The sequence below is a fragment of the Salvelinus sp. IW2-2015 genome, linkage group LG19, assembly GCF_002910315.2.
Source record: "Salvelinus sp. IW2-2015 linkage group LG19, ASM291031v2, whole genome shotgun sequence".
NCBI lineage: Eukaryota > Metazoa > Chordata > Actinopteri > Salmoniformes > Salmonidae > Salvelinus > Salvelinus sp. IW2-2015.
Window position 1 is genome coordinate 20425836 of NC_036859.1, and position 18241 is coordinate 20444076.

General features: G+C 42.7%; 1 protein-coding gene across 1 annotated transcript in view; it reads right to left on the reverse strand.

The window, feature by feature from the left end:
* LOC111979790 (cadherin-18-like) overlaps nucleotides 1–17907 on the reverse strand; it is an 85403-nt gene extending 67496 nt beyond the window's left edge. Inside the window, exon 1 of the mRNA XM_024010495.2 lies at nucleotides 17596–17907. The gene's annotated coding sequence lies outside the window, so the exon portion shown is untranslated. The remainder of the gene's footprint in view (nucleotides 1–17595) is intronic.
* Between the last annotated feature and the right edge of the window lie 334 nt (nucleotides 17908–18241).

Below are 18241 nucleotides of genomic sequence, written 5' to 3' on the forward strand. Positions count from 1 at the left end.
CACTAAAGCAATGCAACATTTCACCTGTACGTTTTCTTTTCATCACCACTCCCCCCCCCCCCCMCMCCMCCCCCCAACAGTTTTATTGACCTCTCTTTTCAATGTCTCTTGGTTTCTATAGTTGTTCTTTACAGGTACAGTACAGTCTGACAACTGGTTTGTTAACCCTACCATACCTGTTAAGTAACAGTTCTTGACCACTAGTCTGTGCTGTCACTCAAGGTCTCTTGTTGACCATTGTCTGACAGTACATCATTTTATTTTCTTTCAGGAGAGGCAGGTGTAATGCCTTTAGTTGGGTTAGGCACTGCCTGGAGGTGGTGACGGTTACGTAGTGTTCCTCCTTCCTGCATCTCGATGACGTAAGACCTGGGTGTGGTGCTTTCACCCGTTACCATTGCAGGTGTAGTACACTCTTTTGGTGATCGAGCTTAGTAAGCATGGTTTCTCCCGGCAGTAGCAACTGTAATGGTCTCGCCCTGTGACGCTGGTTGTAGTAGAAGGCTTGTTTCCTCTTTCTGCTGCACCCTTTAGCCTGATGTGTTTTTTGTTGGACCACTTAGGTGCCAGGTTTCTCTCCAAGGTTGGAAGTGTCATTCTGATTTTTCTACCGATGAGAAGTTATGCAGGGCTCGCTCCCGTTGTTGTGCATGGGGTTGACCTGTAGCACATGAGGAACCAGTGGATCTTTCTGCAAGAGAATCCTATTTGCGGTCTGCACTGCCATTTCTGCATGACCGTTACCCTGAGGGTTGTGTGGGCTAAAAGTAATGTGCTTAAAGTCAAGCTGCTTTGCCATTTCTTGGAACTCGGAACTAGAGAATTGGGGCCCATTATCACAAACTCCTCATCTGCAATGCCATACCTTTCAAAGGTTCCTTTCAGCTTCAGGGCGACCTCTGTGCTGTGGTTGTAGGCGTGTGTAGTATCTCGATGAAACTTGAGTAGTAGTCAGAGATTATCGGATAGTTTTGTTTGTTATGCTCACATATATCCAGAGCAATTATTTTCCATGGCCTGTCACGGAGTGACGTTGAGATTAGTGGCTCCTTTTGCTGTGCCTTTCTAAGCTCACAACAAGACTGACACGACAGGACCTTTTTCTTTATCCCTGAGATCCCTGGACCCTTACTGAGGCATTGGCCCTCTCTTTGCATTTAGTCACAACCTTGATGTCCAATGTGTATTCTATCAAGAATGTTTGCTGTCTGTGGTACTAGTATGTGGTTCCCCCTTGTGACCATACCATTGTACACTGATAGTTCACTTTTCACTGGGAAAAACTGACTGTCTGGGGTTTTACTCACATGTTCAGGACAGCCTGACCTGATGTACTTGATCTCTATCATCTGCTGCGGTGGCAACTCTGATGCTCTCCATGTGTGTGTCTGTGTAGCAGGTATGTTGATTATGGATGCGATGTAACACTCCACATCCGTATGTGTGTCTGTTTTTATTTTCTGTGAGTGTCAACGGAATTCATTACAGTGTCCGTCAAAACCAAAATGTTGCCTGACGCGTACTCCGCTGTGGGTTGGAACCTCATAAGCTGCATGAGTAGTCTCTGGCACCGTAAAGTTCCATTATCCAAGTCTTGCTGTTCATTAGTGGGACCAAGGGCTTGTGGTCTGTCACAAGCTTGAAGTCATCCAGGCCGTACAGATGTTTCTCGAACTTCACACAGGCTCAAGCACTCGCCAGGCACTCTTTTTCAATCTGCGTGTATCTGGTTTCTGCCTCCGTGAGCTGCTTGTGGCAGTACGCACTGGCTTCCACTCCTCTCAATGGAGCTGAAGTAGTACAACACCAAGCCCAAAGCTGCTTGCATCTGCTGAGACTTCGGTGGCTCTGTTGCTGTCATAGAACCTCAGAACATCAGTTCTTTGAAGAGCTGGATGGCTGCCTGCTGTGCGTGATCCCATGTCGAAGCTGTCTTTGACCTTAGGAGCTCATGCAGTGGTTGACCCACTGTGGAAAGGATGGGGATATACTTCCCTAGTTAACCATCCCAAAAACTCTCTTCAGCTCTTGCACATTCTCTGGTGGGTCTTGGGGAAAGCTGCCTTTTTTAACCTTTATTTAACTAGGAAAGTCAATTAAGAACAAATTCTTATTTTCAATGACGGCCTAAGGACAGTGGGTTAACTGCCTTGTTCAGGGGCAGAACGACAGATTTTTACCTTGTCAGCTCGGGGATTCGAYCTTGCAACCTTTCGGTTACTAGTTCAATGCTTTAAACACTAGGCTACCTGCCGCCCCAGGTGTGTTCCAGGAAGTGTAGCCGTGTTTGCCTGAGGACACACTTCTCTGTTCAACTTTAGTTTGGTTAACTCAATCTTCTGCATGACTCTATTTAGTCACTCGTTGTGCTCCTCCGTGGTATTCGCATATACTAAAATGTCATCCATAAAAACGGCAACTCCCTCAAGGCCTTGCAATGTCTCCATTTTCCTTTGGAAGTGTTCTGGAGAGCTCGAGATCCCAAACGTAAGACAGCGGAAATAGTACCTGCCAAAGGGTGTAATAAAGGTTGTCAACTTTCTGTCACAGGGTAGGGTATTTGTCAAAATCCACTTGCTGCATCCAATGTTGAGAATACGTTCTCTTTCATCGCTTCATTAATCTTTTTCAAACCCACACATACACACTTTCCCATCCAACTTCCAAGATGGCGAAGCAGTGGGATGTCTGTTTTGATTGTCTTGTCCCATCCCTTGTATATACCGTTTTTTCTTCTTACATATTTTTAAATCTAATTTTCCATCTACGGACTGAACATACTCTCCTGAAACCTGCCTCACCCAATGTGGTATGGATCTGCTATTGTTTACACTTTAGAACCGGAACTCCTTTCAGTAGCTAGCCAGCTAACTAGCTAGTAGTCAGTTAGCCACTGCGAGCGGTCATCACCATTAACTCGGACATCTGCCAGCCTCAGCCCGATCAACTCCTGTCAGCCTGCACAGCGCGATATCAACCCAGAGCATATCGGACTGCTTTTCTCTACCACATCTCCGGATTCCTACTGCAAGCTCTGAACTTTTACTATGGATTATCACCGCTAGTTAGCTGCTATCCGAGTGGCTACTCCTGGCTAACGTCTCTGTCCCAAAGTAAGCACAAGCTAGCCTGGAGCTAGCCTCGAACTAGGCCCATCTCCCGGCGAGATCCATCAAGCAATTCCTGGGCTTCAATTACCTCTTTTGTCCCGAAGCAAGCACAAGCTAGCCTCGAGCAAGGCCCATCTCCCGGCTAGCCAACAAAATCCATCAGATAATTCCTGGGCTTCAATACCTCTTCTGTCAATTGGCCTGGACCCTTTGCTGCCAACACAGAGCCCCGCCGATCCATCACGACTGGTCTGCCAACGTAAATGTTCGAGGGGGTTTCATCAGGCTCTCCTGTTGCGACGTCACCCTGAGGCCCTCCAGCCCTGCTCAATATTCCTTAGCTAGCCCTTATGTTCCACCCCCCACACATGCAGTGACCGCACCTGGCTTAAATGGGGCCTCTAGAGACAAAACCTCTCATCGTCACTCAATGCCTAGGCTTACCTCCACTGTACTCACTTCCTACCATACCCTTGTCTGTACATTTGCCTTGAATCTATTCTTCCGCGACCCGGAAACCTGCTCCTTTTACTCTCTGTTCTAGACAACCAGTTCTTTTAGGCTTTAGCCGTACTCTTATCCTACTCCTCTGTTCCTCTGATGTAGAGGTTAACCCAGGCCCTGCAGCCCCCAGCATCACTCTGGTTTCCGAGCTGGTCATGTGTGCACCTCAGCCATGCTCAAGGTCCTAAATGATATAACAGCCATCGATAAAAGACAATACTGTGCAGCCGTCTTCATCGACCTGGCCAAGGCCTTCGACTCTGTCAATCATCGCATTCTTATTGGCAGACTCAACAGCCTTGGTTTCTCAAATGACTGCCTTGCCTGGTTCACCAACTACTTCTCAGACAGAGTTCAGTGTGTCAAATCGGAGGGCCTGTTGTCCGGACCTCTGGCAGTCCCTATGACGGTGGCACAGGGTTCAATTCCCGGGCCGACTCTTTTCTTTGTATGTATCAATGATGTCGCTCTTGCTGCTGGTGATTCTCTGATCCACGCAGACGACACCATTCTGTATACATCTGGCCCTTCTTTGGACACTGTGCTAACAAACCTCCAAACGAGCTTCAACGCCATACAACACTCCTTCCGAGCATGCTCTTCAACCGATTGCTGTCCGCACGCTCCTGCCCAACTAGCATCACTACTCTGGACAGTTCTGACCTAGAATATGTGGACAACTACAAATACCTACAGTTGAAGTTGGAAGTTTACATACACTTAGGTTGAAGTCATTAAAACTCATTTTTCAACCACACCACAAATTTCTTGTTAACAAGCTATAGTTTTGGAAAGTTGGATAGGACATCTACTTCATGCATGACACAAGTAATTTTTCCAACTATTTTTTACAGACATTATTTCACTTATAATTCACTGTACCACAATTCTAGTGGGTCAGACGTTTACATACACTAAGTTGACTGTGCCTTTAAACAGCTTGGAAAATTCCAGAAAATAATGTCATGGCTTGAGAAGCTTCTGATAGGCTAATTGTCATCATTTGAGTCAATTGGAGGTGTACCTGTGGATGTATTTCAAGGCCTACCTTCAAACTCAGTGCCTCTTTGCCTGACATCATGGGAAAATCAAAAGAAATCAGCCAAGACCTCCGGTCTGGTTCATCCTTGAGAGCAATTTCCAAATGCCCGAAGGTACCACGTTCATCTGTACAAACGATAGTACGCAAGTATAAACACCATGGGACCACGCAGCCGTCATACCGCTCAGGAAAGAGATGCGTTCTGTCTACTAGAGATGAACGTACTTTGTTGCGAAAAGTGCAAATCAATCCCAGAACAACAGCAAAGGACCTTGTGAAGAAGCTGGAAGAAACCGGTACAAAAGTATCTATATCCAGAGTAAAACGAGTCCTATATCGACATAACCTGAAAGGCCGCTCAGCAACGAAGAAGCCACTGCTCCAAAACCGCCATAAAGCCAGACTACGGTTTGCAACTGCACATGGGGACAAAGATCATACTTTTTGGAGAAATGTCCTCTGGTCTGATGAAACAAAAATAGAACTGTTTGGCCATAATGACCACCGTTATCTTTGGTGGAAAAATGGGGATGCTTGCAAGCCGAAGAACACCATCCCAACCGTGAAGCAGGGGGTGGCAGCATCATGTTGTGGGGGTGCTTTGCTGCAGGAGGGACTGGTGCACTTCACAAAATAGATGGCATCATGAGGCAGGAAAATGATGTGGATGTATTGAAGCAACATCTCAAGACATCAGTCAGGAAGTTAAAGCTTGGTCGCAAATGGGTCTTCCAAATGAACAATGACCCCAAGCATACTTTCAAAGATGTGGCAAAATGGCTTAAGAACAACAAAGTCAAGGTATTCGAGTGGTCATCACAAAGCCCTGACCTCAATCCCATAGAACATTTGTGGGCAGACCTGAAAAAGCATGTGCGAGCAATGAGGCCTACAAACCTGACTCAGTTACACCAGCGCTATCAGGAGGAATTGGCCAACATTCACCCAACTTATTTATTGTGGGAAGCTTGTGGAAGGCTACCCTAAACGTTTGACCCAAGTTAAACAACTTAGAGGCAATGCGTTCCAAATACTAATTTAGTGTATATAAACTTCTGACCCACTGGGAATGTGATGAAAGAAATAAAAGCTGAAATTAATCATTCTCTCTACTATTATTCTGACATTTCACGTTCTTAAAATAAAGTGGTGATCCTAACTGACCTAAAACAGGGAATTTTTACTTGGATTAAATGTGAAACGGTGAAACTGAGTTTAAATGTATTTGGCTTAGGTAGGTGTCTGGTTAGACTGTAAACTCTTTCCAGACTCACATTAAGCATCTCCAGTCCAAAATTAAATCTAGAATCGGCTTCCTATTTTGCAACAAAGCCTCCTTCACTCATGCCACCAAACATACCCTCGTAAAACTGACTATGCTACTGATCCTTGACTTCGGCAATGTTATTTACAAAATAGGCCCCAACACTCTATTCAGAAAACTTGATTTAGTCTATCACAGTGCCATCTGTTTTATCACCAAAGCCCCATATATTACCCACTACTGCGACCTGTATGCTCTCGTTGGCTGGCCCTCACTACATATTCCTCGCCAAACGCACTTTCTCCGGGTCATCTATAAGTCTTTGCTAGGTAAAGCCACGCCTTATCTCAGCTCACTGGTCACCATAGCAACACCTACCCGTAGCACACGCTCTAGCAGGTATATTGCACTGGTCATCCCCAAAGCCAACACTTCCTTTTTCCGCCTTTCCTTCCAGTTCTCTGCTGCCAATGACTGGACCAAATTGCAAAAAACCTCTGAAGCTAGAGTCTTATATCTACCTCTCTAACTTTAAGCATCAGCTGTCAGAGCAGCTTACGATCATTTTACCTGTACACAGCCAATCTGTAAATAGCACACCTGACTACCTCATCCCCATATTATTACTTACCCTCTTGCTCTTTTGCACCCCAGTGTCTCTACTTGTACATCATCATCTGCACATGTATCACTCCAGTATTAATGCTGAATTGTAATTATTTTCGCCTCTGGCCTATTTATTGCCTACCTCCCTACTCTTCTACATTTGCACACACTGTACATATATATTTATATTGTGCTATTGACTCTACGTTCGTTTGTGTAACTGTTGTTTTTGTCACACTGCTTTGCTTAATCTTGGCCAGGTCCCAGTTGTAAATGAGAACTTGTTCTCAACTGGCCTACCTGGTTAATTAAATAAAGGTGTAAAAAAATGTAAAAATAAATATATATTTCTTTAAGACAGGCACCATGGGTGCACACCTATCTTTTGGTTGTCACCTTCTCCACAATGTCATTTTCCTCCATTCTACACAACTCCTCTTTCACCTTCTGCATATGTGATATTGAAATTCTGTGCGCTGTGTGCGCTGTGTGCATTGCATATGACTATTCTCTTTGTTGTATTTTCACTGGTTCAGTGTTGAGTAAGCCATGTTCTCCTAATGCGTCATAAACCTATTTGATGCGTTTCACCAGGCAAATCTCGGCTGCTGTTGACCGGCTGAGTTAGTTGTTCACACACGGTCCCTGAACGACATACTGGGAAGGAATAGTGCTTTTCTTTGTATGTGGTGGTCACTTGAAATTGCCCTAAACAATTCAACTGGCCCCTGGGACTTCACAGAGTAATGGTAGACAGCTGGAATGAGCATATCAAATGTCTCTTCAAACATAACACTAGCGTCTGTTCCAGCGTACATTTTTCCTTTTCAGGTGTTGCACCACTGAGAAATTGCACTGTCCGTTGGTCATCACTCCTACCGGCATTGCTAACGGATGCCAAAAAATATGCTTGGTCGTAATATTCTGTGGCACATTCTTTCCCAATATCCTGTTTTCTGACACTTGTTGCATGTCGACTTGAAAGCTGGACATCTTTCCTGCTTTTTATGTTGCATTTTCCAACACAGGGTTGCATTTTCCTTCTGCACGCTCTGTGTCCCTTAAATCTCTGTTTTCATTCCATTTTATGTGCCATTTTGCATTCTTGTGCCCCCTTGTGATCTCCTGCACATCACGCAGCTTCTCCCTGCCTGCTTAGTTGCATGCTAACTTCCTTTGACAGACTTCTTGTACAATAGTTGCTAACGTGAGATCTGCAGTTTGTGAGACGGTCCTTTATCCAGTATGCCCACGACAATCCGGTCCCGAATATATGCTCATCTCTATTCGCACCAGTCACAATACTCTGAAAGCATGTAAAGGGCTCTGATAAATGCCTCTGTACTCGTTGATTAAAAACAGGCACGTTCTTGAATAACATCCTGTTTGTGGGGGAAAAAGTAGTCATCATATTTCCTCATGCCAATTTCAAAGTCTTCTTTCTCATCCTCCGATGCAAAGATGAATGATTTGAAAATGTTCTTTGCCTCGCTGCCCATGGAATATGAGGGAACTGACCTGTACATCACCATCTTCCTGATCCAACTTGGACACGGTTCTGAATCTCATAACCTTGTTTCCAACCTTTCCATCTGTCGGTTTATCAAAGCTAAAGTTTTGCGGTGGGTCAAACTTCGCCAGAGTCTACTTTCTTAGTAGGATGTGAGCCTGTCATCCCGCTTCTGACACCATGTAATATAATGTGAATGTCCAGTCAAGAGTACCTTTCTCGGTAAGTTGTTTTAATGCCTCAAGATAACTGATGTACTGCTTTAAGACATCCCGTAACACTGTTGTGAATACTATGACAATGCCCTGAAATCCTTTTAAATACAGTCATTTCGTTTCAACAAAAACCTTGTCTGGGTGGTGGCCTGGGACATTTAAAACCTGATTGGCACATAGTCATCTCAGCATTTTCCTTAAATGTTTTACTCTCGCACACAATCTATTTTTTTCTCTCTCTATCAGCTGCATAAGGGACAAACTCAACGCAGAGGGCTGAATTCGCTTTAAGTCGAGTGTCGCTCCTAAAGGAATCCTAATAAATAATATAAGAGTGAGGGAAGAGTGATGTGACATAAAACATAAAGGCTAGGAAGTGTTGCGCCTACTATTGTGGAAGCAAACAGATACATTTGTGTGATACAACAAAGGGTTTATGGGTGGAAAGAGGTTTACATGCTAGAGCCCCAAAGTCATTAAACCTTCAGTTGACTCATGCCATCCATCACTGATCCCAATCATCATTGATTTTGACAAACAAATTGGTCAATCTGTGCGACCCTCTGGCATTCAAAATCCTGATGAGGACCTCGAGCCAAAAGGTTTGCCCACCCCTGCTGTAACTGCAGCTTTATATTTTGAAGTTTATACTGTAGGTCTTCAAGACCAAGGTCTGTCATGTTCTGTTCATTGGCCATTTGCTAACACATCAAGAAACACTTTCTTAAATGCTATGTCCTGCTTGGCAATAATGACATTGTGAGATTTTGGAAGACAATGCATTCGCTATCTTTACTAGCAACACATACTGTCACTGGTTATAGTGGGAGTAAAACATTATGGGACCACCATGGATCCACCACGATGGTCAAATGGGATTATTAACCCAGAAATGTCTTTCATAAAACTCATCTCCCAGGGTTTGAGATCTACAAAACCTAGCAGGTGATTTTTGCTCCCCACAAATAATCTAATTTGACTTTGCTTCCGGTTTCCTCTTCCCTCTGTGTAGACTGGAGGGAGAGGAAAGGAAGAAAGACCACCCCTTGTTTTAGTAAGGCTCAGGAGCTGAGGGTGAGAATGAATGCTCATTACAGGATTAGTCCAGAGAATGACTCAAGGGAAGAATTGACGTGGGTCTGGCACATTGACATCTCCACTGCATAAAGCATTAGTGAAGAGGTATCTAGCTAGCAGAGACGGTCTGTCCCAGTGAGTCTTAAACCTCCCCCCTGTAGATTAAACGGAACTCAGGAGAATTGCTTTGGCCTTTCAATGGAGGGAATTATACATACATTTAGCATGGATCTCTCTAATCATAAAGTAATGAGCAGCAGCTGACAAATGCATTTTAAAATAGCAGCTTACATACACGCTTATTTATTCTATACAAATCAGCACTTGCAGAAACTACAATTCTTCCTCTACACGTTAAGTGGATATTTTTTGCAGAACCACCATCTTTTCCAGGTCTTTAGCCAGCTACACCTTCTGAGGCACTAACATAGTCAATTGCTAGACTGCAGTGAATTGATCATGGAGCAGTGAAATTGTTTCCACAGGGTTCCACTCTCCTGTTTAGTTCCATCTTAGAGCTGGAGCAATGAGTGGCTAGGAGAGGTCCAATGGTAATGTGATAGATACCTTGGTGATAATATAAAGGACACCACTGCTCATTAAAGCTCAAACAATAAAACCATTGAAAATGTGGCGTCAGGGCTCTTGCTTTAGCACACCCCTGGCCATATAGAGAGGCTCTAAAGCAGCGTGAATAAAACAAATTAACTTGCACTTATTCACAGCAGCAGTGCTCACCACAGGCAAAAGCAGCTTCAGAGGATCCAACAGCAGAGGCAGCAGGAGTAGAAGCACAAACAGTAGCAGATGTGAAGACTATGACAACAGAGATGGATTGAAAGTGCTGAACAATTTCCCTTTACCTTTCCTCTCCAAACAGATGATAAGGTGTGTGAACAGTGAGCTGTGATCAGACTCTCCCTCTTCATTTTGCTTCCCACCCCATCTGTCAACTGCTGCTCCCAATCCACCTCAGTGGAGTCATCTCCCCAATCCGCCAGGTTGCTGCCTTACTTGTCTGCTGCAGCTCTGGAGTGGGCTTCTGATTGGCTGACTAAACACACACTCTCTCTCTCTCTCTCTCTCTCTCTCTCTCTCTCTCTCTACATCTGCTGCATCAGTGACTAAGGTGGAACAAGCTCAAAGCAGAGGGTTGAATATGCTTTAAGGTGAGTGTTGCTCCTAAAGGAATCCTAATGAATAATATAAGACTGAGAGTGAATGGGAGGGAGGGAAGAGTGATGTGCAGCAAAGATCGTGAAGCCCCTCCAGACCATAGGGCATTTTTAACTGAGATGAAAGCGAATGTGCCGGCACATAAAAAAATAAAGGGGAGGGAGGGTTGCGCATAGTATCGTGGAAGAAAGCAAAGAGATGAGAATGTGATATAACAAAGGGCTTATGGGAGGAAAACTAGGTTTACATACCAGAGCCCCAAAGTCATCAAACCTTCACAGTTGACTCCCATGCCATCCATCATCTTTGCCCGGTATCCACCCACATCTTCAAAGGCTAGGGAGGTGATTTATCTTTTCAGACTCATTTATTTATTTACCTCTGCCAACATTATGAGTGGCCCTGTTGGTGGGCCCCAGGTTGAGTTATGTAACACTGTAGGGGAGACCGGGGTTGGTTGTCACACTGTTTACTCTTGTGTGTATTTCTCAGCACCAGTATAACTTACAAGACTATTTTCAATATTAGGAGAAATACCAAGGTCCTGGGTTGGAATTGGGAACATTTTGATCCTCATATCTTATTCCAACATGGCGTTATAAGCCATGAAATACAATCTGTCCACTTGTGACAACTAGCCCAATCGCGGGGTTGGATGTCACACAGTGCGTTGTTGGTTGTCACAATGTTTAATGTTTATTGTGACTTTTGTCACAGGAAATGAATCAATATAGTATACAATGTTTTAGAAATAGCTTTTCTCTGACAAAAAACAGCATTTTATGCCGTGAGAATAAATGTGTTTGCACACACACATACTCTTCAACAAACATAATTGTTCATGGATACTCCCAATATTCAACGATGTACAAAGAAAATACAGAGATTTTTATTTTTACCTTCACCTATGAAAAACATACACTGAGTGTACAAAACATTAAGGAAACCTGCTCTTTCATTGACAGACTGACCAGGTAAATCCAGTTGAAAGCTACGATCCCTTATTGATGTCACTTGTTAAATCCACTTCAGTCAGTGTAGATTAAGGGGAGGAGACAGGTTAAAGAGTTAAAACGTTTTTGTGTATGTGTGCCACTCAATATTAGGAAGGTGTCCTTAAATTCCCCTCACCTCAACGTTTTGTCATACTGACATGAATTGACCAGGTGGATGAGTTATTTCAAAGAATTCACAGATTTTAGTCATGCTAGAAAATATTTGATCCACGATGATGAGGCGTTAGGCTATAAGTGGAACATTACATTTTAAGTCATTTAGCTGACGCTCTTATCCAGAGCGACTTACAAATTGGAAAGTTCATACATTTTCATCCTGGTCCCCCCGTGGGGAATGAACCCACAACCCTGGCGTTGCAAGCGCCATGCTCTACCAACTGAGCCACACGGGACCACAATATAATTGAATGAGAGGGTTATACTATTGGGAGGCCCTTTTTAAAAGCATTTTCAATGTATGGGGATACTGTATGGCATCTACATCAGCATATCACAAAGCATGATCGCTCATCAAATAAATCAATGTTTAATGCAAACTGGTTTAGCCAAGCCCTTGAGACAGTAATTCCTTTAAAATGAGTGGACCTGACAAGGTCCTATTATCCAATATCTTAATTCGGCATCAGTGTTAGATGGTGTCAGGGAGTATTTTGCCTAAGAGGAAGACATCAATTACATTAACTGACTTAAATATCACAATTTCAAATAATTTGAATTTGACGAGACAAGTTACAGAAATGATAAAAAGAGAGAGTGTGTGTAATATCTTCAAAATGGAACATTGGAACTATACTACGTGATATTTGCACTGTATGGCCCATAGTTTTCCTGATCTCATAGTCAGCACAAAAAACTCCTGGCCTTGGTTATTATATGCAATATGCCTGTGTATCCATACCATGGTTCATGTCTTATTTGTCTAAGCTTTGACAAGGGCTTTAGTAATTTAAATGAATGCATTACAATGGGTTTAGTGATGAAAGCTTTCCCTCGTGCTCATTTTCCATCCAGAAATGTGCTTTCTTTCCAGGCAGCTAGGCAGCTGGCAATTTAGAAGAGGAGGGCATGCACATGGTGTAGCCTTCTCTTATCTTTTGAAATTGTGAATAAATGTCACATTGCAATTCCACAGTTGGGCATTAGTCAAAGATGACAAATGGGCACTGATACTAGTCATTTATTTTCATGGCTGTGGTAGTGGTGGTGTGTGACTGAGATTACAAAAGGGGTGGCATTAATCTAGGTGAGGCAGTCACTTTAGTGGGCCAGAACTACTGCAAGGTCAACATCCTGGGACGCTCAAGCATGCAGGGGTTCAAGAAAGCACAAGCTGAGCTCTGATATAGGGGGCAGCAAGAAAATCATATCTACTATATTGAGTTCATAGTATAGCACTAATAACTGTTATTTGAATGGCAAAATTGAGCAGGGCAATATATTATTACATCTTGGAACTCTATTTGATTCTCTACAAAGTTTAGAGGAGGGTAACTAATTTTCCTCTCCCTGTGTGAACATACTAACACATCTCTGGATAAACATTTACTACAGTATCTTGGAACATAATCTATCTGACAGGTCATTGTAATGTTAAAATTGTTCCAATTTACCCTTCCCATGAGGTAGGTTGTTGTCTGAGATAATTTCTCTCTCTAGTTCAAGCTAAACTAGGAAACGACATTAGGCATTTGATGGAAACTTCTTTTAAAGTTTCTTTCTTCTCCACTGACTCTGAGCAGTTGAGTGAGCCACTTACATCACATAGAGTTCCCATCATAACTTCCCTCTCTTTCTTCTTCACTCAACTTCATGTGCTTTGTACTTCTCTTTGCACATAAAAGTGTGCTCGCTCTAGGTTTCTCCTCAGGAGCTAGCTACCAACTTATAACCCTTAATAATCCACCAAACTGCTCTCAACATTTGGGGACTGTTATACTATTTCCAATTTCCTGTCACCCTACATTCCCTCATCCTCTGACACTGGGGTGTCAGATAAATTAGGAATGGAGGAATGGAGCCTTACAGAGACTTGACAGTCTTCTATCTCATCAGCTTGTTATTTCTGTGGCCACATTTCCATCGCTGTCTGGGATCACCGGTATAGGTCCATCAAATATTCCTGTGGACATTCTCAGTGACAGGGCGCCTTTCTGAGTAAGTGATAGAGTGGCTAAAGAGCAGACAACTGGCAGGCGGCATCAGCATCAATCTGTTGTTATTCTGACTGGGTGCCTGGGAAGCTGTGGGTGTAGTGGTGCTGAAGCAAGGGAGTTTTCTTTTCTTTCTTCCTGTTGCTCTATTCTCAATGTGTTCTCACAGAATGACCTGATGTCTGTTTGGTTTTGTTAGAGTTTGTTTTGGAGTTTGATAGGTGGCTGTGTTAGTTTTGTTAGACCTGTCTAAAAACATGAGTACTAATCCACATCATTCTAGTAAAAATCATTCTACTAGATGTGTCAAGACGTGCCATAGGAAGATAAGTCATAGTTTTGGGACTATGTGAATGGAATATAATCATGTATACCTCTATACACATGCATTTTCATGCTAGTAACCGACACACAATTCGACAATGAAGCTTTCCTTGAAACATCCAAGTCGAATATGACGCACTATGCATTCAAGTTGCACACGGTATCTATTCTTAGACCACACTACTGTTGGTTTATCCTAGGGAATGGGAAATGTGTGTTACATAAACACCATTTTGGAATGTTGCTGAAATGACCAGATCGGTTTGGGATTGTCTGTTGTGTAAATGTTACCTCTGCAAATTTTTACTTTTGCTGAGCACACTCCTGGTAGGCCATAATTTTTTTATTTTTTATTTCACCTTTATTTAACCAGGTAGGCTAGTTGAGAACAAGTTCTCATTTGCAACTGCGACCTGGCCAAGATAAAGCATAGCAGTGTGAACAGACAACACAGAGTTACACATGGAGTAAACAATAAACAAGTCAATAACATGGTAGAAAAAAAAAGAGAATCTATATACAATGTGTGCAAAAGGCATGAGGTAGGCAATAAATCGAATAATTACAATTTAGCAGATTAACACTGGAGTGATAAATCATCAGATGATCATGTGCAAGAAGAGATACTGGTGTGCAAAAGAGCAGAAAAGTAAATAAATAAAAGCAGTATGGGGGGTGAGGTAGGTAAATTGGGTGGGTAGTTTACAGATGGACTATTGCCTGGAATACTCTGGAGAGCATGCCTTAATATTATATAGGAATGCCAGTGGAGCTGCCAAAGCTGGACAGAAACAGGGCAGCCAAAGTAACAGGTCATATACCAACTACAGCAGTACGATAAATAATATTAAGTACAAAATTGCATATATTGGTATCTGTCAATATCAAAATGGTCTTCCAATTTGGGTAACATATCCCATAACAGCACATAATAGTTATCAACTGTATGGCAGACCTTCCATGTTATGACTGATAAGTCTGACAATTATCCACACGTCATGATGTTAACATGAAAGTGTTATGAATGTGTCTAGCAATTATCCCCAATGCAATTACCTTTGGTCATTAGGATTTGGGGCTTGAGTACAATGCCAGTCTGAGCCTCATCACACATAGTCATTACTCAACTGCAGACCCTGATGAGACAGTGCTGTAAAGATGGATGTCTGCATATCAGCATACTGCAATATTGAGATGTCCACGTTTGTGTTTGTGCCTTAGCCTACCCTCTCCTGAAGACAGCTTCTGAACTACTTTGTGAGCTAAATGACAGTGGAAGTGTCCCCATTATAAACATATTTAAAGAACAGCTGCTGTTCATTAAGGGATACTTCGGGATTTTGGCAATGAATCCTTTTATCTACTTCCCCAGAGTCAGATGAACTAGTGGATGCCATTTTTATTTCTCTGTGTCCAGTATGAAGGAAGTTAGAGGTAGTTATGCGAGCCAATGCTAACTAGCGTTAGCGCAATGACTGGAAGTCTATGGGTATCTGCTAGAAACTACCTCTAACTTTCTTCATACTGGACACAGACATAACTATTGTATCCACTAGTTCAGCTGGGGAAGTAGATAAAGAGCCTCATTGCCAAAATCCCAAAGAAACCCTTTAACAAAAAGACAGCTGCTTGATGGGTTCTGGAGAGAAGATGGGACTCTTTACTGAGAGACAGCTGATAAAAGGTAAGATTGAACCAAACCTGATAAGATGGGAGATGAAAGCTGTTGAGCTGCTAATCTCCCAAAATGTGTTAAACTAGTTTATTATGGTGGGTATTTCTCTGGACTGCCAGTCAGTTGGTAGAGTTCCTCCTCAGATGTCAGAGGGAGATTTACACTTTAAGCTGTCATGCTGAGAAGCTGCAACTGAAGTCAAATAAAAACCACATGAGATCAAACCCACAGCACTTTTAATGGTGGACAACTTCATCAACAGTCAGTTAGGTCAGGCCAGAGAATCATCACTCGATGGTTTGAGTAGGTGTTGGACTGTTATATGAAACTGCGTCCCAAATGGCACCCTATTCCTTATAAAGTGCACTACTTTTGGCCACATTACAGAGGGTGTAATATCCCAGCATTATTCTACAGTACATTCTCCACATATGATTTGAGATCCTGTTGTCTGTCTGAGGTATAYCAGAGGTACTGGATACAATGACGAGATGCTTGTGTCTCTACCATAACAATGWGATTCATTGTCCACAGAGCGGAACAGCGGGCTGTCAAACTGGTGGATACATCTTGTTATTTGAATACTTTTTTGAATATTCAATGAGRGGGGTTGACATCAACCGCCTGTATTCAATGGAGAGTGAGATGCTAGACTCATGAATATGCATAGACGTCTCGAACTTCTACAGGGACAACTCCGATATAAAGTGTTTTTTCTTATAGGTTTCTGGGATGTCGCGTGTTCTACTTATATCAGTACACTAGTAACAACCTAATCATTAYGAAACTTCCATTAGATCAAATAAGCCTCACATATCAAAATATAAATATATTTYTTTATCTTGACTAAATTCAACTCTCTCTTATTGCCCCCCATATAAAAACGACTCATTTGCTTAACAATGAATGATCTGCTTAACATGGACAGATTTTGGGCAGAGTAAAAATCCTCACGCTTCGTCTCTTCCTCTCTGTGTATACTGCCTTATGCGGTGTGAAAAGCGATTCACAAGCCAGCTGCAGCTGTCAGTGCTAGTGCATCCACTCTAAGAACCTCAACAGACAGAGGAGCACTCCATACCTGGCTGTACCATTAACACTTAGGATACACTTTATTCTGAGGTATAGTATTTCCAGGATATCGCTGAGAAACTAAGTAAGCATAATTAAATGTTGCCTATATATATTCACCAATTATTTTGTGTTTTCACACTGTGAATGAAGGTGCACACATGCATACATTATAATGAAATACATAAGTGTGTAGTACACCACCCTGCCAATACACACGACATTCCTGTCGCACGGAGCTTCGTGCGACAAAAGCAAAAGCACACACACACACACACACCACACACACACACACACACACACACACACACCACACCACACACACACACACACACACACACACACACACACACATCACACACACACACACACACACACACACCTATCGACAGCCTCAGAACCTTGAAGTTATCCAGCCATGCGAACTGAAACTGAATTAAGTGAGCTGCCCTTACCCTCTGATGTTTCTTTTTGATGTACTCCTCGCTAGTCTGTCAGTTCATGTAAATGGCTGTTTTCACTTCAATTGCTTCATCACTAAAGACCTTCATTGTACACAGCATTTTTAAATACTTTTTACTGCCTCTTCTGAATTCCTCTCTTACATGTTATTGTCGGTCTTCTCCACCGCATCCTCTGTACATTCCATGCCTATCTGGTGTATGTGACRATAAAACATATTTTYCCCCCTCTCAATGTCTCTTATAAGACAACACAAAAAAGCCATCCCTTCTGAGTAAAAATTCCCTCAGCCGGAAATAGCTTTCTTGACAGTCACACACAAAGCATTCTTTAAAAGTAACTGAAAACAACATTTTCTATCAACTARAAAATCTCAGGACTGTTCCGCCCTACCTGTTTCACTTTCATTGAAATCTCATGGCTCCATCTCAAAGGCGCGTGACTCAGGTACAGAAACCACATGCAGAGAGAGGAATGCAATGCACACGCTGCATTCCGGATGCTATAAAGAATGAACAAATCCAGAGTTCCAGTCACCCACGAGACCTAGGGATGTGCATTGTCCTCATTTCAGCACCGTCGAGAACAGCTCCAAGGAAAAAATGTCCATTACAAGAAAATGTTTAAATATACAGGGGAAAAGAAGAGTATGACAGCACATGACTCTGGCAGTCTGCTCTCTCCCCCTCTTGCTCTTGGTTCTCCTCTTTCTCACTCTCTTTCTTTCTCGGTCCCCCCTCTCTCCTCTCTATTGCTCTATTTTTCTCTCTCTGTCCCTCTCTCTACCCCCCCCTCTCTCTTACACGCACGCACACACACACTCAGACTCTGCTGTGCTCTTGCACTCCCACTACTGTTGTGTAATCAATTGGGTCTGATGGAAAATACAGTTTTTTAATCGCTTTGGTGCAATTTTCACAAGTATATGGTACATTGTCACAACTCAGTACAAAACTGAAAACAGATCATCAAAAAGGCAGTTGACTAAGTACAACACACAAAACATACAGTCATCTAGAAATATTGTACATGTTTCACA